Source organism: Pleurodeles waltl, chromosome 1_1, assembly GCF_031143425.1.
Source record: "Pleurodeles waltl isolate 20211129_DDA chromosome 1_1, aPleWal1.hap1.20221129, whole genome shotgun sequence".
Classification (NCBI taxonomy): Eukaryota; Metazoa; Chordata; class Amphibia; order Caudata; family Salamandridae; genus Pleurodeles; species Pleurodeles waltl.
The window spans coordinates 698,606,277-698,628,073 of NC_090436.1; positions in this window are offsets into that span (position 1 = coordinate 698,606,277).

Genomic DNA, 21,797 nt, shown 5'->3' on the forward strand with positions numbered 1-21,797 from the left:
AATGTTTTGTAGTAGGACAAAAATTTAAATTCAAACAGTATTGTAGTACAGTACAGTAAAACCATCTTCTCAGGGTAGGCACATACAAAATGACTCAAAGGCGGTGTGGTGAAGACATAGCAGCTAATAAATAAAATTGTAAAACATGTTTTTTAAATATATTTATTGGAATTTGACATGATGTAAAACACTACATGAACATATATAATTTTTTCCTTCCTCAATACAGCAAAGAACACAGGGGCTTATTTACAAACCCCTAACGCCACTGGAGCATCTCTTTCAGCTACACTCCGATGGCACTGTGCCCATACACCCATTGCTTTTGACACTTCCCAGGATTTACAAGATATCGTAAATCTGAGGTAGCTCCAAAAACTAACACCACCCCCAGGGGTGGCCTTAGAGTGGCACATTGAGGAGAAATACTTTTTTGTCTCCTTGTTTTGATTTATCTCTGTGTGCTGCATTCTGCAACACACATAGAAAGAGCAAAACAAATGGGAATGATTGTTTAGGTGTAGGAGGGCATCCTTTCTTGCACATAAACAATCATTAAATAATGACGATGTGCTGCAGCACACAGAGAAGTAACAAACTGCTGTGATTGGTGTTTATGTACAGGAAGGGACCCCCTGCTGCATATAAACAATCATTCAATGGAATGCAGACACTCTTGCACTAAGGTGCGAGGGTGTCTGCGTTAGCGCTAGGCAGCTATTGTAGCACTGGCGCAAGGGAGAGCACGGGGATGTGCTGTATTCTTGTAAATATGGTGCATCCCTGTGCTCTGGAAATGACACAGCTCAGAACAGCAAAATTGCAAACAATATATAGCCACATACAAATTTAAATAATGCCAGAGTTGACCCAATTGCACAATTATTTACAGCAATAGCGTTCTAAATCCTAGACTCAAGTGAATTTAGATATATGAGTCATCTAATGGCTAATGTGAGAAGATATTTAAATGTATTAGTCTGGGGTATCGTATGGGCCACAAACTGTCTTTGGGTTCTTACCCCTGGCCATCATTTTTCATTGGTTTTCAGTTGCCTTTTATAGTAAGACAATTGTTTTAGCCAGCTCCTGAGAGATACTGCAGAGTCCCATCCCCAGTGCTTAGCAACTTCTCATTTCACAACTAGAAGGACCAAGGTTGTATATTTTCTTATTTTCATATTGATCTCTTTCACCAACCAAAGTAAAGCAAATTCTGGAAAAAGTGGTACAGCCGGGTCAGTCATTATGGAAATTAATACTAGAAACTCTCTCCAGAATTTGAAAATGGAAAGGGGGGGCGTAACCATGCAATCTGTAGCTTCACATCTCCTACATGTTGTGAGAAAGTAGCCTCTTTCTAGCCTTGTTACCCCCAATTTTTGCCTGTTTGTGAGTATATGTCAGGGTGTTTTCACTGTCTCACTGGGATCCTGCTAGCCAGGGCCCAGTGCTCATAGTGAAAACCCTATGTTTTCAGTATGTTTGTTATGTGTCACTGGGACCCTGCTAGCCACTGCACTTAAGTAACTTATAAGTCACCTATATGTCTAACCTTTACCTGGTAAAAGTTGGGTGCTAAGTTACTTAGTGTGTGGGCACCCTGGCACTAGATAAGGTGCCCCCACATCGTTCAGGGCAAATTCCCCGGACTTTGTGAGTGCGGGACACCATTTCACGCGTGCACTATACATAGGTCACTACCTATGTATAGCGTCACAATGGTAACTCCGAACATGGCCATGTAACATGTCTAAGATCATGGAATTGCCACCCCAATGCCATCCTGGCATTGGGGAGACAATTCCATGATCCCCTGAGTCTCTAGCACAGACCCGGGTACTGCCAAACTACCTCTCCCGGGGTTTCACTGCTGCTGCTGATGCCAACCCCTCAGACAGTTTTCTGCACTCCTGGGGTCCAGCCAGGCTTGGCCAAGGAAGGCAGAACAAAGGAATTCCTCAGAGAGAGGGTGTTACACCCTCTCTCTTTGGAAAAAAAGTGTCAGGGCTGGAGAGGAGCAGCCTCCCCCAGCCTCTGGAAATACTTTGATGGGCACAGATGGTGCCCATCTCTGCATAAGCCAGTCTACATCGGTTCAGGGATCCCCCAGCCCTGCTCTGGCGTGAAACTGGACAAAGGAAAGGGGAGTGACCACTCCCCTGACCGGCACCTCCCAGGGGAGGTGCCCAGAGCTCCTCCAGTGTGCTCCAGACCTCTGCCATCTTGGAAACAGAGGTGCTTCTGGCACACTGGACTGCTCTGAGTGGCCAGTGCCAGCAGGTGACGTCAGAGACTCCTTCTGATAGGCTCTAACCTGTGTTGCTAGCCTATCCTCCTTTCTAGGTAGCCAAACCTCCTTCTCTGGCTATTTAGGGTCTCTGCTTTGGGGAATTCTTTAGATAATGAATGCAAGAGCTCATCAGAGTTCCTCTGCATCTCTCTCTTCACCTTCTGCCAAAGGATCGCCCGCTGACTGCTCAGGACGCCTGCAAAACCGCAACAAAGTAGCAAAGACAACTACTGCAACCTTGTATCGCTGATCCTGCCGCGTTCTCGCCTGTTTCCTGGTGGTGCATGCTCTGGGGGTAGCCTGCCTCCTTCTTGCACCAGGAGCTCTGAAGAAATCTCCCGTGGGATGACGGAATCTTCCCCCTGCAACCGCAGGCAACAAAAGACTGCATCACCAGTCCTCTGGGTCCCCTCTCAGCACGACAAGCGTGGTACTTGGAACTCCGCAACTCTGACCAAGTGACTCCCACAGTCCAGTGACTCTTCAGTCCAAGTTTGGTGGAGATAAGTCCTTGCCTCCCCACGCTAGACTGCATTGCTGGGTACCGCATGATTTGCAGCTGCTCCGGCTCCTGTGCACTCTTCCAGGATTTCTTTTGTGCACAGCCAAGCCTGGGTCCCTGACACTCTAACGTGCAGTGCACAACCTCCTGCATTGTCCTCCGGAGTCGTGGGACTCCCTTTTGTGTCTTCGGGTGAGCTCAGGTTCACTCCTCTTCCAAGTGCCTGTTCTGGTACTTCTGCGGGTGCTGCCTGCTTCTGGGAGGGCTCCCTGACTTGCTGGGTGCCCCCTCTGTCTCCTCATCCAAGTGGCGACATCCTGGTCCCTCCTGGGCCACAGCAGCATCCAAAAACCCTAACCGTGACCCTTGCAGCTAGCAAGGCTTGTTTGTGGTCTCTCTGCATGGAAACACCTCTGCAAGCTTCCTCACGAGGTGGGACATCCATCCTCCAAAGGGGAAGTTCTTAGTCCTCTTCGTTCTTGCAGAATCCACAGCTTCTACCATCCAGTGGCAGCTTCTTGACACCCTCAGATGGCATTTCCTGGGCATCTGCCCAATCTCGACTTTATCGCGACTCTTGGACTTGGTCCCCTTGTTCCACAGGTACTCTCGTCCAGAAATCCACTTTAGTTGCATTGCTGGTGTTGGTCTTCCTTGCAGAATTCCCCTATCACGACTTCTGTGCTCTCTGGGGAATATAGGTGCACTTTACACCTACTTTTCAGGGTCTTGGGGTGGGCTATTTTTCTAACCCTCACTGTTTTCTTACAGTCAAAGTGACCCTCTACAAGCTCACATAGGTTTGGGGTCCATTCGTGGTTCGCATTCCACTTTTGGAGTATATGGTTTGTGTTGCCCCTATACCTATGTGCTCCTATTGCAATCTACTGTAACTTTACATTGCTTGCATTACTTCCTTTTGCTATTACTGCATATTTTTGGTATTGTGTACATATATCTTGTGTATATTTGGCTTCCTCATACTGAGGGTACTCACTTAGATACTTTTGGCATATTGTCATAAAAATAAAGTACCTTTATTTTTAGTATATCTGTGTATTGTGTTTTCTTATGATATTGTGCATATGACACCAGTGGTATAGTAGGAGTTTTGCATGTCTCCTAGTTCAGCCTAAGCTGCTCTGCTATAGCTACCTTCTATCAGCCTAAGGTGCTAGAAACACCGCTTCTACACTAATAAGGGCTAACTGGACCTGGTACAGAGTGTAAGTACCCCTTGGTACCCACTACAAGCCAGGCCAGCCTTCTACGCATGCTGAATCTTTAATGAGCCCACCCTGCATCATTCTTATGGATCTCAGGAGGTCAGTAACCTCCTCACTCAGGGCAGTAGGGCTCACTGGGGCAGGGCCTGAGGTGCCACGGGCAAAGGAGATGCTCACCCTCCTGGGTGAGCGGGCATGGGCAACTCACTGAGGGGCTGCTGGGAGGACGGTGCTGGTATGGGGTGGTGGCTGTGCCTGGAGTTGGGGTGGTCACAGAGGTGTCCGTCACCACCAGGGCGCTCTCCATCGGAGGACGTATCTGAGTCTGTGTTGTCTCCTCCAGTGTCCGCCGTGGTGCCCCCCTCGCCCTCCGTCCGACTGGTTCCCTTAGCATCAGTGGACTCTGCCTCATGGGTCCTGTGGGATGCAGCTCCCTCTGTTGCTGGTGCTCCTGCTCCTCCCCCAGATAATGCTAATGCACACAAGGACAGGATGACAAAACAAGAAAGGGAGGGAGAGAGGCAAAGGATACATTGGGTCAATGACTGCAGCAACACCATTACTGGCATACACATCACCGTCACACACAGGGAACAGGCTTAACCACTATGCATTGCACTACCAGTGATATGGCTAGTCACTAAGGCAAGATGAGGACCACACATCGCTAACTGTAGCACTCCTGGGACCCACAATTCCCTGGCTGAAATGGACTGCTAATAAGCTAGGTGACCAATATGTGCCATACACCCATTACCTTTCAGATGTCCCACACCGCAATGTCTGGCCTGGCCTTAGGGGCACCCATTAACACACATCCACCACCCGGACACCCGCCACCAGCCAAAATATGTAATGATACTCACTGTACTCACCCACTTGTGGCTGCTGTGATTCCCTCAAGCTCCCATCTAGCTCAGGTTAGGCCACCCCCAGTATGCGGGCCATCAGGGGAGTCAGGGTCCGACGGGCACCCCTTCCTCGTTGGGAGGTCATCCCCACCTGGGCCTCCGCGGTCTTCCATGCCCAGCATCTCAGGTCCTCCCATCATTTCCAACAGTTGGTGCTTTGCCTGCCATAGACCCCCAGGGTCCGCACGTCCTTGGCGATGGCACGCCATATTCCCTTCTTTTGATGGGCACTGGCCTGCAGAGGCAATAAAGACAGGAGAACACCATTAAACAGTCCAACCTGTAGCAGAAATGGCCCACAATACCCTTTTCAATCACCATTGTCACACACATAGCCCAGCGCACACCATGGTCACGGCCACAAGACATTCACCCCATCCCCCGCCCCCTTACACGATGCTTGTACACACAGCTCCATGCATCCTTCCCACATGCATCATGCCCAAAGTGTACACACCTGTTGGTCTGGAGGCCCATACAGCTGTCTGTATTGGGTTAGGACCCCATCCACCAGTCGCTCCAACTCCTCCGAAGAGAAGGCTGGGGCCCTTTCCCTAGTCACACAGCCATGGTAGGTTCCAGACCCAGGTCACAGCAGCACACGCCATGTAGGTCTTCTCCTGTTGAAGGTCAGGAAACAGGTGAGGAATCAAATTGAAAATGGCGGTCACGTCAGCGACGGTGTACACCGTCACCGCCAGTGTAGATCCCCATTGGCCACTGTACTCTATAGAGCCCCATATTATCCAATGAGGAATTGCACGGCGGTGCAAGGCCGCCTTCCTCCACGACGCCCAATGTCAGCGGAATTACCTCACTTCATCCTGTCCCTACATAGCTGACAGACGGTCGCCATTTCGGGGGGGTACCAGTCATATCGACAATTACAGTGTCAAAGATTAGATTGACACATACTTCGCAATTAACACTATCCCAGTACATAAGTGCACCATGTAAACTGCAGTAGTGGTTTTGTAGTAAAAATTATGACAGCGTACTCACTCTAGTGTCCCTTAGATACCTATCGCTGCAGATAAATAGGAGGTGGAGACATAGCCGCATGTACAGACCGCTGCTGAACTTAGCTACACTGGAGGACAGGCACATTATACTCACCTATAGACTGGACAGGGCCACAATCACAGAGCTGTGCGCCCAGTTGGAGCCTGACCTGATCTCATCTATCTGTAGTAATCCCACTGGAATCCCGCCTCTTGTGCAAGTGCTATCAGTGCTCCATTTCCTGGCAACAGGTTCTTTCCAACTGACAGTTGTCTGCCCTGGTAAAACACACTTGCAGCTACATTGCTTTCCCCCAGGTGGAAGATTTGGCCACTGTGAAGGTCGGATTCTATGCAATGAGACATTATTTGGGCGATTGACAGTACACATATTGCATTTGCCCCCCCCCCAACAGAATCAGCAGGTATACGGGAATAGAAAGAGTTTCCACTCACTGAATATGCAGATTGTGTGCCTAGTGGACCAGTACATCTCCCAAGTCAATGGTGAGTATCCTGGGTCGGTGCATGATGCCTTTGTTCTGAGGATTAGCAGCATGCCACATGTGATGGCCCAACTACAGAGGAAGAGGGTGTGGCTAATAGGTGAGACTTGGTCCCCACCCACTGCATGTTAGTATATGTCTCTGGTGTTAACCCCATAAGATTGTGTGTGGCTAAATGTTGTACCCCAACACTTGCAGGTGACTCTGGCTATCCAAACTTATTGTGGCTGCTGACCCCTGTGAGGAGTGCCAGGACAGGGGCAGAGGAACATTATAATGAGGCACATGGGCAAACCAGATGGATCATCGAGAGGACCTTCGGCCTCCTGAAGGTCAGGTTCAGGTGCCTCCATCTGACAGGTGGATCCCTGTGCTACTCACCTGAGAAAGTCTGCCAGATAGTTTATGGCATGGTGCATGTTGCACAACCTGGACCTCAGATGCCAGGTACCCTTTCTGCAGGAGGGGGAGACTAGAGATGCCCCTATGGCAGCAGTAGATCCTGATGACAGTGAGGATAAAGAGTCTGAGGATGAGGACAATGAAAAATCAATTATCCGTCAGTACTTCCAATGACACACAGGTGAGACTATTGGTGTATTCTGTGTGGCTGTGGCATGATGGCATTAACTTCCTTTTACTTCTACTTACTGTCACCTATGGATTGTCACTTTACAGATGTTGGTGATATAACAACTGTGTACTGGTATGCTGACGCCAGCCAGCTACAGGTCATTATTTCTATGCTCTCACAATGTACAGTTCATTTCTAATGGATGTAACTGTTTCCATAAATACCCATTTTCAACACATGAAATACTAAGTCGAGGTGTGTTCAAGGGTGTTTATTGTAGTGCTAAGAAATTGAGGGTAAAGACTATGGCCCTCATTATGAACATGGCAGTAAACACTGCAATGCCGGCGGCGGCGGTAAAAACCGCCAACAGATGTGCGGTCCGGACTGCCAAATAATGAACCACCTGAAACACAGGCATCCAGAAAACCCCTCACCGCCAGCAGAGGAGTGCTGACAACGACAGCACAACCCACCTACAGGCCGACGGAAAGGCCTTACCTGCCCATCAAATAATGAAGCACTAGACCGCCGTCAGTTCCGGGGAGGGAACCACCGCCACGCAAAGCCAGGCGGAAACGGACCAACTATGTGGAAACCGGAGGCTCACACAACACGCTGAAGCAGGCATGCATAGAGAGCTGCAGATCATGCCAGCCCTGCTCCTTGCCATATACCTCCACGACCGAGACCGCCGACAAAGACGACAACGGTAAGTACCGCAACCTACGAAACAAGGCAAGAAAGGGCACAGTTACATACCCACCCTGCAATGCTCCCACAAGCCTTCACAGCAGCACAAGCCATACACCCCATAGGCAAGAGGTACTTACCCAACACAAGGCAAATCCAACCCGTCCAGAGTACGTACATGTGCCCCACACCCACAAACAATGAAACGAGAGACCACAGATCGAGAGTGTACCTCACATAAAGGCCGCACATTAACCTTTATTATGCTCACCGAGCAACCAAAGTGGATATAAGAGCAATGGCCAGTTTGTCTGAAGACAAGTCCGATGGGCCACAATGACCCCAACCTGACTTGCACAAGTGCTACGGTACTCCGCCTCATAGGGGCAACAATAGGGCATCCAGGCACCTCAGCGAACAGGTCAGGGGTGGTGGGGGTGGGGATTTACGACGGGGTTGGGGCTTAGATTTGTGTTCGGAAGGTGGAGGGCATTTGGGTTTGGCCTTGGAAGGTGGGGGAGTGTGCTTGGTCCGGGTGGAGGCAGATGGAACAGGCTCAGCACAGGGCTTCTTCCTCTCTGGGGAAGGGGCACGGGAATGTGAAGGGTTGGACAGGGGTGGGCTGTGACATGGAAGGAGTGGACAGGGCAAGAAGGAGTGCACGCTTAGGGACGAGACGGGGTGGGCCAGTGGGTTGGAATAGGTCAGCACAGGAGAGGAAAAGTTTATTTGGTGCAATTGGGTTGAACCTGGAGGAGGGTGTGGGAGTGGAGGTAGAGGGAGTGGTCATAAGTGGTGTAGGTGTGCGTGATGTGGGTGCAGGTGACTGGAAAATATGCTGAGGTGTGGTGGATGTGTGATGGGTGGGTGTTTTTGGTGTGTTTGAGTGTCTTGGGAGGAGGGGGGGTAGACACAGTGGGACAAAACAGGCTGCCAGTGTGAATGTGTTGTATGGGTGTCTTCAAGTCTGGTGAGTATGCTGCATGTGTCAACTAAAGTAGTTGTGGTGAGTGCAGGTGTGGTGTCTGGGGTGCATGTAAGGATGTGTGTTATTGTACTGCAGGAATAGGCTCAGCAAAAGTGAATGAAGGTGCAGTGCCTGGGGGTATGCATGTAAAGGGGACAGACAGGGAGGCGGAAGAGGTGGGCACACTGAGGGAAGTGCATGTTGTTGTGTGTGCATGTGTATGTTGGCTAAGTGTATGCTTGTGGTGGGAGGTGTGGTGCTTGTGTTTTGAAGTGTGCTTCTTGTGTGTTGAGGTGTGTGCCTGCGTGTCAGTATGTGTGCTGTGGACGGGTGAAGGGAGTGGGGTGCTGGAAGGGGTAGAGGATGTTGGAGGGGGAATGGAATGACCAGGGATGCTGCCTGCCATCCAAGAGGAGGCCAGAGCCTGAAAAGATCTCTGTAGGCGAGACACAGCACCGTGAATGCCATCCAGATAGGTATTGGTCTGCTGCATCTCTGATGCTAGCCCCTGGATGGCCTTGACTATGGTTGTCTGCCCTACAGAGATGGTTCTCAGGAAGTCAATAGCCTCCTCCGTGAGGGCAGCATGGCTGACTGGGGCAAGGGAGAGGTGCTTGATGCGAAGGAGACACCCACCCTCCTGGGTGAGCGGGCACGGGCAACTTGGTGGGGAGCAAATGGGAGGGTGGTGATGGTATGGGGGTAGCGGAAGATGACACAGTAGGTGTGGGCCCATTAGGGTCCGCCACCGCCATGGAGCTCCCATCGGAGGAGGGATCAGAGTCACTACTTCCAGTGGTAGTTGCCTCCCCCGTGGTACTCCCCTTGCCCTCCAACCCACTGGTCCCCTTGGCATTGGACGACTCTGCCTCTGAGGATTCGTGGGCTGCTGCATCCCCACTCACCGGTGCCTCAGCACCATCGCCAGATGATGCTGATGTATACAGACAACACAACAGAACAGGGATGGGGAGACAAAACAGGAGAGACACTTGTAAATAGCTGAATGGAGGTACAATAGTGGTTCACACATACACCCACCTAGAAGACCCTCCAACAAGCAGCACCTACCGCTATACCCATGGCTATGCCCCTGACTAGTGCCCAGAACTCTGCTCTACAGCCATTCTCCAAATACCTTAAGGACCTGATGTGTAGTAGACCTGACCAAAACACCCCTACTCCCCACGGGGGCCATAATGTAGATGGACATCAGTCATAGTCCCTGCAACTAGGCAGCAAAAATCCAAATGCACACACACACATGCATCAAGGGTCAAAAATATGATATGTGTACTCCCCTTGTGACTGCTGTGCAGTCTTCAAGCGCCCATCCACGTCCAGGTCCTCCACCGCCAGGATGCATTGCATAAGGAGGGTCAGTGCCAGATGGGCACCCCTTCTCCGTTGGGAGGACTTCCCCAGCTGGGCCTGACAGATCTTTTGTGCCCAGTGCCACAGGTCCTCCCACCTCTTACTGCAGTGGGTGCTCCACCGGTTGTATACCCCCAGGGTCCGCACCTCCTTGGCGATGGCATGCCAAAGTCCCATCTTCTGGTGGGCACTTACCTAAAATGGAGACACAGAAATGTAACACAGAGGTCAGGCACTGGCCAATCATATACAGCTGGCTATACTTCCACTATGGGACAGACAGTACAAACCGACTAACAGCACATACACACGCAGCATGTCAGGAACACTGGCCAGTCCAGTGTCAAAGGTGCACACATGTATGCAGCCAACAACAACCATTACACACATCCATGGCACCCAATCCTCCTACTCACCTGTACCTCTGGCCGTCCGTAGAGCTTGGCGTACAGGGGCAGGACCCTGTCCATGAGTCTCTCCAATTCCTCTTGGGTGAAGGCCGAGGCCCTTTCCCCTGCAACACGTGCCACTTCCATGACCAGAGCCAGGACACAGCAGTACACTCAGTGGAGTACCTGCTTGCATGAGATCAGGGAGTCAAGTGAAGTTGGGGTGACGAGTTCGCGTACGCACCGCGGTGGCATGCACCGCCACCGCCGGTGGCGATCATGACACGCTAGGATTCCCCATTGACATCCATGTTAACCGATAAATTTGCGCACAGCGGTAAACACCGCCTAACGCTGTTACATCAACTACTAGCGGTATGAGGTCACTTCTACAACGACAGTTATGGATTTCATGGGGCAGACATTTGGGCTAAAACTATGCATTTCTAAAACTCCCATCGGCACAATGCAGGCCCTGTTGTTCCCCGAACACCCATAGGCATGTGACAATTAACATTACCTCACCTGACCAGCCCTGATCTATCATTGTGGTCAAGTTGCTGTTATGTCACACACACTATGCATTAGTGTTGACGACAATCATGCCAGCAGTACTGAATGACTAGCAATGTGTGCCGATGTATGTGTGTTCCTCACACGTGTTTTCAACTCCTCCTAGGTACAGACCCTTGTGGTGAGGAAGGGACCCATCGGTGTACAGACCACTTGTGGATTTGCAGACCATGGTGGAGTGTCACATCATTATCAATTACAGACTCACTCGTGCAACTATTCTTGAAATTTGTGCATTACTGGATCCTGCACTGACTCTGGCAAATTGTAATCAGCATGCCATCCCCACTGAACTGCAGGTGCTCTCTGCACTCCATTTCCTGGCCACGGGCTCAATTCAAGTGACAGTGGGCATGGGTGCAGGTTTTTCACTGCCAGTGTTTAGCATTATACTGATAAGATTCCTGAATGCATTTGTACAACACCTGCAGTCATATGTGAGGTTTCCCCAAAGTGCTGACCTCCCTGCCATCAAGTCAGACTTCTATGCCTTTGCCAACATACCCCATGTGACAGATGCCATCAATGGCACCCACATAGCTATCATCCCCCCAAGAGTCAGTGGACAGGTGTACAGAAACAGGAAGAACTTTCATTCCATGAACATTCAATTGGTGTGTACTGCAGACCAGTACATCACACATGTGAATGCCATGTTCCCTGGTTCAGTCCATGATTCATTTGTGCTGAGGAACAGTAGTGTGCCACACAAGATGGAACAACTACAAATGGACAGAGGGTGGATCATAGGTAGGTGTTTCTGTCACTTTTTGCCACCTACCAGATAGCCAGGCTGTCTGTCTCCAAGGCTTGTCATTTAAAGTTGTGCTGTGCACCTTTTTCTAGGTGATTCTGGCTATGCCAACTTGCGTTGGCTCGTGACACTAGTGAGGAATCCTGCAACAGATGCAAAGAGGAATTATAATGAGGCCCATGGACGTACTAGGAGGCTGATAGAGCGCACAATAGGTCTCCTGAAGGCTAGATTTTGTTGTCTACATATCTCTGGTGGTTCCCTGGCCTACGGGCCTGAAAAGGTGTGTAGAATGGTGGTGGCCTACTGCAAGCTGCACAACGTGGCTGTGAGAAATACTATCCCCCTCTTGGAGGAGGAGGGTGCTGTATATCCAGACCAGCTACCTTAGAGAGGGGATGAGAGTGATGGTGATGATGAGGAAGGGGAAGATGTAAATTCCAGGACCAAACTGATACAACTCTACTTCCAGTAACTATGTGGGACAATTGGATGGGATTGGTGTCCGTGCATCATACTGTCAGTGTGCCTTGTCATCTAGGGGGGTGTTGGGTCAATACTAATTGCCACTGTGACCAGGTCTGCACAGGACAGATTACAATTTAGTCTATTATTTCAACACATATTTAGGCACAATAACATGTAAGGCGTGTGGTACTTTTCATGCTACTCAAATACAAATAAAGGAGTTATCAACCAGTTGCATCCATTCTTCACTTTGTTCAAACTTAATGACAGGGGACATTGTAACAGGTGAAAATGTGTTTTATTTGCTGCAGGGATAAAATCTTCCAGATTACAGTGATGGGAGTAGGCTAATGGTGGTTATCCAAAATGGCAACATGGTGGCAGCATAGTTGGCAGTATTGGTAGGTCCATCCATGCTTACATGAGTTTGTATTATTTGTAGCACTGTTTGGTGGTTGATTGAGTGGTACAGTTTTTTGAAGAGTCACTTCTTAGAGAGGGCCTTGTTCTTGGCAGGTGTTCCTGTGCCATATCTTGGCCTCAGGGTCCGTTTGGGCGTCTGTTGTTGGCCTGTAGGGGTTGAGATGGATGTGTGTGTGCATCAGAGGGTAGTACATGTGAAGTTGATGCTGATGCTCTTGTTGTCTGGTCTGTATCCTGTGCTGTAGTGGGGGCTTCCTATTCTGTGTGGGCCTCAGGCTGTGCTTGCACAATCTGCAGCAGCGCAGCTTGTCACCATTGCCACCATTGAGGCATTGTGCAGTTTGTACTGCTCTGTGACCTCTTGGTGATGTGCTTGCTGCATCATCTGACTCTGCTCCAGGGTGGATACTATCTGGGCCAATCTGTTCTGGGCATGGTGGTAGGCTCCCAGGACCTCAGAAATCACATCCTGGGCTGCAGCATCCATCCTCTGGCCTCCCCACTGGGCCACTGATGCCCTCCCACTGGGCCTAGCCCCCAGTGCCTGTGTCCCCTGCATAGGTTGGAGGTACCACTTGTACTGGTGCCATTGTCTTCCTGCCTTTTGGTAGGGGGTGACTGTGGCCTCTGTACTTGTGTTCCACCAGTCTCTGGCCTGGATACACAGGCTTGGGGACGGTTGCCATGGGCTGATGTTATTGGCTGGGTGGTAGGGGTGTCAGTGGTATCCTGGGTGGGGCTGCTGGATGGTGACAGTCCAGGACTATGTGAGGGGCCAGGTTGATCGTCAGTGTCTAGGGTTCCATCCCCAGTGTCCTGTGAGGTGCTTCTGTCTCACTGTGGGACACTGCCACTCCTTGTCCTGTCTATCAGGGTGGCATGGGTGGTGGTGCCTGTTGGGGGAAATGGACATGTCTGTTACATTAGCAGGGTCGAATGGGGTGCAGAGGCCTGGGCGGGTTTATGCAGCTTACACACTTTGGGGCCATGCAGGATGCTTTGGTGAGGTTAGCATTGCTTTTAGCTTAGGTTGTGGAAGTGCATTGTGGGTGTTATAGGCCATTATGTTTCTTTGCAGGGGGGGTGGCTGTGCACAGGGGGAGGGATGTGGGCCTGTTAGTGGGTTTGTGGGAATGCAGGGGGAGTGGATTAAGTGCTTGTGGGCTGGGTGGGGTAGTGGTCCTGGTGGGTGTTGGAGGGGTGGGGTGGTGCATGCATTACAGGTGTGATGGATATGGGGTAATTGTAGACGACTTACCCAAGTCCATTCCTCCAGTGAGTCCAGTGAGGCCCTCAGGGTGCAGGATGGCCAGTACCTTTTCCTCCCAGTCAGTGTAGTCGGGTGGTGATGGTGGAGGTCCTCCCCCAGTCTTCTGAACTGCAATGTGGTGCCTAGATGCCATGGCCCTGACCTTCCCCCGCAGGTTGTTCCATCTCTTGCGGATGTCGTCGCTGGTGCGTGAATGGTGTTCCACTGCATTGACCCTGTTGACTATTGTCTGCCATAGCTCCATCTTCCGGGCGATGGGTGTGTGCTGCACATTTGTGTCTGAAACTTTCAACATCAAAAGGTTTACCAGACAAGGCTGTCTCCCCTCACCTCTGTTATTCAGAATGACACTGGATCCACTGGAAATAGCCATCATGAAACTACAATCTTCAAAGAGGTGCATGCCCCAGCAGGCAAATTCCAATTGATGTTCTACGTTGAAGATATTCTGCTGTTGCTAGTTGATCTAGCCAGCCTTGACACCCCAAATTCTCTGTCTTTTGGGGTACAAAATCAATTGGACTAATAGTGCGACCATGCCACTGATAGTAACCACAATGGAATGTACACTAGCTGGAAGACCCTTAAAATAGGTATCTAGCAAATCGAAATACCTGGGAATATCAACTAGTGGAGATTTTCATAGTATGGTCACTGACAGCATTCAAGCTGCACTACATAAAATGAACACTGAGTTCATGAAATGAGACTAACTACAACTCTTGCTCTTGGGCAGAATACAGTCTATAAAGATGGATGCCACTGCTGGGTTCAACTACGTTTTTAGAACATTACCAATGGGAATACAAGCCTCTACACTAAAGCTTACTGACAATTTGATCAGGAAATGTGTATGGGAACCAACACCACCAAAAATTGCAATCTCTGGGTTCTGTACAGATATATTGCAGGGGAAATACAACTATCCCAAATGAAAACATATAACAGAGTTCACCAAAATGGAGGACTACAACATGCTAATTTCAGGGCTGTACTAACTCATGATAACAAATCTCTACTCTGTCTCACAGGAAAACAGCCCCAGTGGATGGTGGCAGGCAAGACAAATCAAGCTATACTCAGAGGATAACTAGATTGAGCTCATGTCAACACATAACAAAAGTCTAAGAAAAGCCAATCTTCAAATGAGTGCCTTCAAAATCCTCCAAGTCTGGCACAGGATCCCCTACAAATTGCACATGGCCAAAATTAATACTACACCAATGTGCTAGTGTTACAATCGACTAGCAAGTGACATCATACTTACCCTTTGGCAATGACTGGGTTTGCAAGAATACTGACAGCACATTTGATCCAGCATTAAGAGAACATCTGATCTAGACATCACACCCCAAGCTGGCATTGCTGCATGTCACCTTGGACACTGTAGACACAAATGCACATCAAAGAATTTGGATTGCATCAGCCATAGCTGCTATTAAATTGTGTACCATAAGGAAATCGAAATCCCTAACCTCCGTGCACATGCAAAGTGGATGAACTCAATGGCCACAATTGCAGCACACAAAACTAATTTACAAACTCGATGACCAATTATAACAGTTTCATGATATTTAGGTGCCCTTTTTCTCAACCTGACATACATGAACAAATAATGGACCAGCAGCACTGGTCTTATCATGATCTCTAAACCAGATATTTACATTACCTATACTGTACATTTATCTCCTTCACATATAACCCTAAGCCTTGTACTCATAACACTAACTTTAACTTAACTCCTAGCATGCTGTCTCTGTCTCTAAAACTCAGTTACTCCTCCTTCTATACTTATTTTCCTTACATATTGAGTTATGCAGTTCAAAAGTTATGTTTTATACACTGATACAAACATATGTGAGTGAAAGTGAACTAGACCCTGAAAATGACAAATATATTTAAGCAATATCTAATTGCAGCCTGAATACATGATTGCAACTGTGGGGATGTTTTGATTTTTGTAACACATTTGCTGAATATTGTGTTGCATTTCTGAAATGGAAAAACATAAATCTAAGAACGATACCTATGAAAACATTGCCTTGAATGTCTGAAGTCTGGTAATAGCAAATATGAGTGGGTTTTATCGGGGGATGCAGTCTGCACAATCAGTTATGTAAAATGAATGCAATTCAGAAGAATGTGGTGCAGTCAGATTATTTATGTATTTCATTTCAACATGGAAATGAGTCAAGGGCTGAAGATCGGTCAATACAAGTCAGAGTTAGGCCCACTAACGGTGCCAAAGATGATACCAGTTTGAGGAAAATAGCCAAGCCTAGGGGTTGGAGCTTAACGATCTTTGACATTTCCTCAGTAAACCAGTGAAGAAAGTATGTTTGCAGTCACAAAGAAGGCAGTATTGTAGAAATGTTGTGGTGAAATAGTGCACTTATTGCATTTTCTGGATTTGAAGTGACACTGTTCAAGTCTGAGGTGGCTTGATAGAGTTTTCATCCTTTAACATTTGTCAGATTCTTAGCACGTTTTTCAAACTTTTTTTAATTTCCACCTTGTTTCTTTACTAGGAACATATCCCTTCTTTAACCTGACCAAATAATTGTTTAGTACACCTTTTGTTTCTTTAGATGGATGAGGGTCTGGCTGACAAATCATTTATATCTGAATTGGTGTTATATAACTAATATACTTTAGCAAATCTCAGACTATAGGTAGGTTAATAGGCAGCAAAAAGAATGGAGATATAATTTGGGGCATAGTTATCCAATGACTTATGGCAAAGACAGAAGGCCTCAAGTACAGTTTGGTGGACAGGATACATTGTCACAAATATAGCAGATGTTCCATCTGCTTCATTACACGTGTTTTATCAGAATTCTTGTTAAGGGGCCCATATACAATTTAACTAGAATGGAAGATAGAGCAGAACCTTGAGGAGCACCTCAATGCATGGTGAGTGATCTTGAAAGGAAAGGACGGAGTTTTACCTAATTTGTACAATTTATTAGGAAGGAGGAGAACCTTACTAGGGCTGTACCGTCTATGCTGGCTAAAGTTGCTAGTCTATCTATAACAACCTTGTGGTCGACAGTGTTGAAGGCAGCAGATAAGTCATGTAATATCAGTGTGAAGAGAGACTTTGGTCACGGGTGGATAAAAGTGCCTCTCTTTTGTTTATTAGGATGGTTTAACTGCTTCTTTGAGTCCTCAATCCATATCACGTTGAAATCATCAATGGATTCCTGGTGGAAGGATAGTTGATGTGAAATTACTTTTTTAATCAAGCTAGACATGCAGGGGAGGCCCGAGATAGATATTTAATTTTGAAAGATGGATGGGTCTAATGATGATTTGTTTCGGATAAGGATTAAAATGACATTCTTGAATGACTGTAGGATATTCCCACTGGCTAGGAAGCTATTTATGAAATTTGTGATTATTGGTGATAATGTAGGGAGGCCCAAATTGATTTTCTTCATTTTAGCAATGTTCCATGGCAGTTAGAATATCTTGAAGAAGGTCAACATTTTGCTGACTTCAGTTTCTGTGACAGGTTTAGAACTCACATGGGACGAGGGATGAGCAGCAGTGTTCCGGAGGATGTTTCAAGCAAATGATGTTTCTATACTTCAAGGAGATTAGTTTTTTCAGTGAAGAATATGACGTGTCTGTTGCAGAAATCTGATGATGAGCAAGGACATTGCTAGAGGCGTTTGAGGAAATCAGATTCTAATAGATGTGGGAAAGCACTTTGGGGGAGTTAGATGATGCTGATATGTGGAACATATGCAATCTTTTATTTGCTGCAGTTCAAGCAGACTAACAGCCTATTGAATGCATTTAGCAGGATGTTGGTCTACAGGTAATAGTTTGGTGTTGTTGTCTTTCTAATGCTCTGCCTGTGTGTTTTAATTTGTGCCAGTAACCCAATGCCGGAGGCGTTAAGTAACAGCAGTTCCCGACTGAGGAAGGGAACATGGAATTTAGGATCTTGTTCAACGTAGAGCTCAGATGGTTAAGAAAGTCATCAGTATTATTGACAGGAGAATTAGGATGGCTTATAGAAGCTTGATAAAGGCATCATGCTGTAGTTTATTCAGATTGTGCCAGGAGGGAGAAGGGCCCCAAATGTAAACAATTTATTGAGACAGAATGTAGCAAGTTATCTGAAATGAGTCTAATTACGAAATGATCAAACCAAATTATGTGATGGATATCAAGAATATGGCTATCAGAAACATTTGAAAAGATTACATTTGAACATTTACTACCTTCATGAATTGGTTCTTCAGCGCTTGAACCCAAGGGCATCCATGCTTTCTATCAGGCTTTGAAAGTAAATGTTTGAGTGAATGTCAGCCCAGATATTTGTATTAATGAGATGTATGGCCCGCTTAGATAAAATGGTTACTTGTTGTGGGAATAGCAGAATGTCTGAATGGAAGGGAGGTACAGTGACCAGAGTGGTTGTCGGAGAATTGGCAACATTAGTAAGCATGTGAATTTGAAACTATAAAGAGATCTTAAGGACTAACACCACATCTTCTCCACAATCCTGACTCCTGTTTACCAATATAATATTGTGGTTATGAGGAGGAAGATTAGCAAAATAAGCTGAAGAAGAATCCTTAACCTAAGTCGCTATAATGACTAGAAAATAAAATAATGGAGAATAGGGAAGTTGTTTACACATATACATTTCTGATTGCAGATCTCGTGTTTATGATGACTTGTAGTATGTTTGCTGGAGGTGTAGATGAAAGTAAAACACCAAATGGGATGCTAGAGGGAGGGGTATAAGGTCTGAGAATATGTGGGTGTAATGTAGATGGGTTGGGATCAGGATGATGTAGTAAGGTGGTAGTGGTGAATCTGACATGGCAAGAGTGTATATTACCATGCTTAATTTCAGCTTTGGTGATATCTTGTTGAAGAGCCACAGGTTGGCTTGGGAAGACTGAATCGTTACCTTAATATTGTTTATGGTTTGGAGGAAGACATAGTGGGAGAGACGATTATAATCTTCTACACACAAGGTATGCATGATAGGGAAATATTGGATGAAGGTGCTGTGATATTACTTGTGTAGATCAAGAGGTCAGTATTCATTCCTCCTTTCACAGGGTTGAATTAGGAGTCCACTATTAAGGTCTCATGGACCCCGGTGAGAATATTTTTTTAACCTATTGTTTCTTTATTTGGAAGTAAGAAATTATAACATTGTGTCAAAGTGTTAGTAGTTAATTATTGTCGTCCATTTCCAGTACAGTCAAAATCTAGAGATATTGTTTTGTGTTCGTCCTGCATCCATGATAAGAAATTATGTTTGTAGACCATCTTTTATGTCAGTGTCTGACGGAGATGAAATTCCTTTATGCTTATGTAACTGTGGTTCTTGTCCTTCAGCTATGTTAAAGAACCAGCAGTTGAAGATAACTATTGCTCCTTGTTTGTTTTGATAATTCAGAAAAATATAAATATAATTGAGACAAGTGTAAAGATAATATGAGGCAGAGGGCAGGGATCAGACAAATGGCTTGATGCAAGACTACTCAATGGATGAAGCAAACATGACAGCGGACTGTTATTATCCTAGAGTGAGTGTTCAGTGATCAAAACCTAGCCCTCTTCCAGAGATAAATAGAACAGCAGAGACTACTGGATGACAGTGACAGGCAACATGGAGGACCAAAGCATAGTTCTGCTGTCAAGGCTCTGGGTGACACAAAGATCCCCAGCTCTGCAGCATCAACACTTTTCAGCTAATCATTGGAAGATCCCCATGGGACCAGCACCTCAGCTTCTGCAATACCCAGCTACATGTCAGGATAGTCAGGTGAATTGGCATTGGCACTGGCTTGTACCTCTGGGCAGGCAGCAGAACATCTGGTTTTGACACCTGATTTCTCCATGTAAATTCAGGAAGGCAGAAATATGGATTAATGCTGCAGCCTTCTCAATTTGTGAGTGGCATCTGGCCAACAAGCTGGAATCCAACAGGCACCAAATGGAGGATAGGAGGTTAGGAGGATGGAGGAATGGAGGAGGGACACTCTAATGCAAGGACATTGTGAAGTCTACAGTCTGCTGGAGCAGTGAGCTGAGCTCTACGGGATATCTCCAATTCCTCCACCTTATTGACACACTTCTTTTGAAGACAGATATCAAACTCAGGACTAAATGGAACATATACAAATTATATAATTGTAAATCTGTACAACCCTACAAATCTATTGGTGTAAACCCTGTCTAGCTGACCACTTGAACACTGAACATAACATTTGTCATGTTGTTTGCATGTTTTTTACAAAACATGGAAAACCAACTGGCTTTGCCTGCCAAGAACATCACCCTGCCTAAACATAACCCCTACTTTGTTCCTCTTTGTCTCCTCAGGGTGGGGGTTCTAGACATGTTTCTTGTATTGGATCAGAGTAGCCACATGCAAACATTTGGGTGTGCCTAATGTTGGAAAGTTGAAAAGCAACTGCAAGACAAATTATAGTTTAGTGTACCTGTTTTTGGTACTGTTTAGAAACAAACACAACCATATACCTGTAACATCTGTACAGTGGAAAGTTTCTTTCACTAGGAGCCAGTCTTCCTTCACCCTAATTGGTTGGTTGTGAGATTGCGCTGAACATGACATTTTTTCAGTTTTTAACATTTGTTCCTAAAACATGGTAATTACCTCTAACCTCCCTGTAAGGAAATGCCGAGCCAACTTCCCACACTCCCTCACTCAGAAAGATATCCCTGTCAAGGCTTGACTCTCAACTTTGTTCCTGTGGCCTCAGGACTATGGGTAAACAAGACATGTATTTGTTTTCCATGATTTAAGAGTAACAACACCCCTGCTCAGAACCCTCAGAATGCTCAGTGTCTGCTACGGCAGGCAGTGTGTATTCTGAGGATGCTGGGAGCACCTCTGTATGATGGCATTGGCCTCGGCCCCATGAGAATCTGAGGTCAATGCCGCCATATGGTTTCCACTGGGCTGACCAGCAGAAACCTCTGATTTCAGAGGTTTCTGCCAGTCAGGCCAGAGGAAACCTTGCAATCGGCTTGGGGAAAAGATCGTCAGTTCCATGGAGGTCTCCTCCCAACAGGGCTGGTGGGCCGACAGTTGGCCCGCCAACCTCATAATACTGCCCTAAACTTTGAGTTCGCTTTTAATGCAGAACATATTGCTTTTAGGCGAGACAGCATCTCACTCACCAAATAGTGCCCACCACATGCTCAAAACAATGCAGCTGCTGCATTCCAATTAAAGCTCTCCATTCCACCAATGAGCTGATTGTATGACACAAGGGAAGTATATACCTTTGAGCTAATTGAAGAACTGATAGGCAAAGTCCCAAAGTAATGACAGAAGGGGGCCAAACCTAACAATCTTGGTTGAAGGCAGTTAAGCCAAATCCCTCTCTCAGTGCTTGATTCACAAAGGTAACTTAAACTTTTGTGCAAATTACAAGTTTCAGTAAGTTTATTATTTTTTCTTATTCATAAAATCCGAGTATAAGTTACTACCAAAAAAAAACCCAAAAGTACATCCACTACCACACATTGCCAACCACTAGCACTACAATACCCTTAGAAAATAATGAAGCTAGGAAATTAAAATAAAATCTAATAAGTACATACAATTTAATGTTATCAAATATAAAAATAGTACATATTAAATATTTAATTATAAAATATGTTATTACTATATTTTGAATTTACAATAAATCTACCATTACTTTTATTAAAATATGATTCAATTAGTTTTAATTAATTTTAAGCATAAATTTTAATAATTATTAATGCACAATACAAACATGTCTTTAGGTAAGAATTTTCTATTTAAACCTAAGAAAATGTATGTTCTATTTAATTTAATATATTGATATAATTGAAGATTTACTTCAAA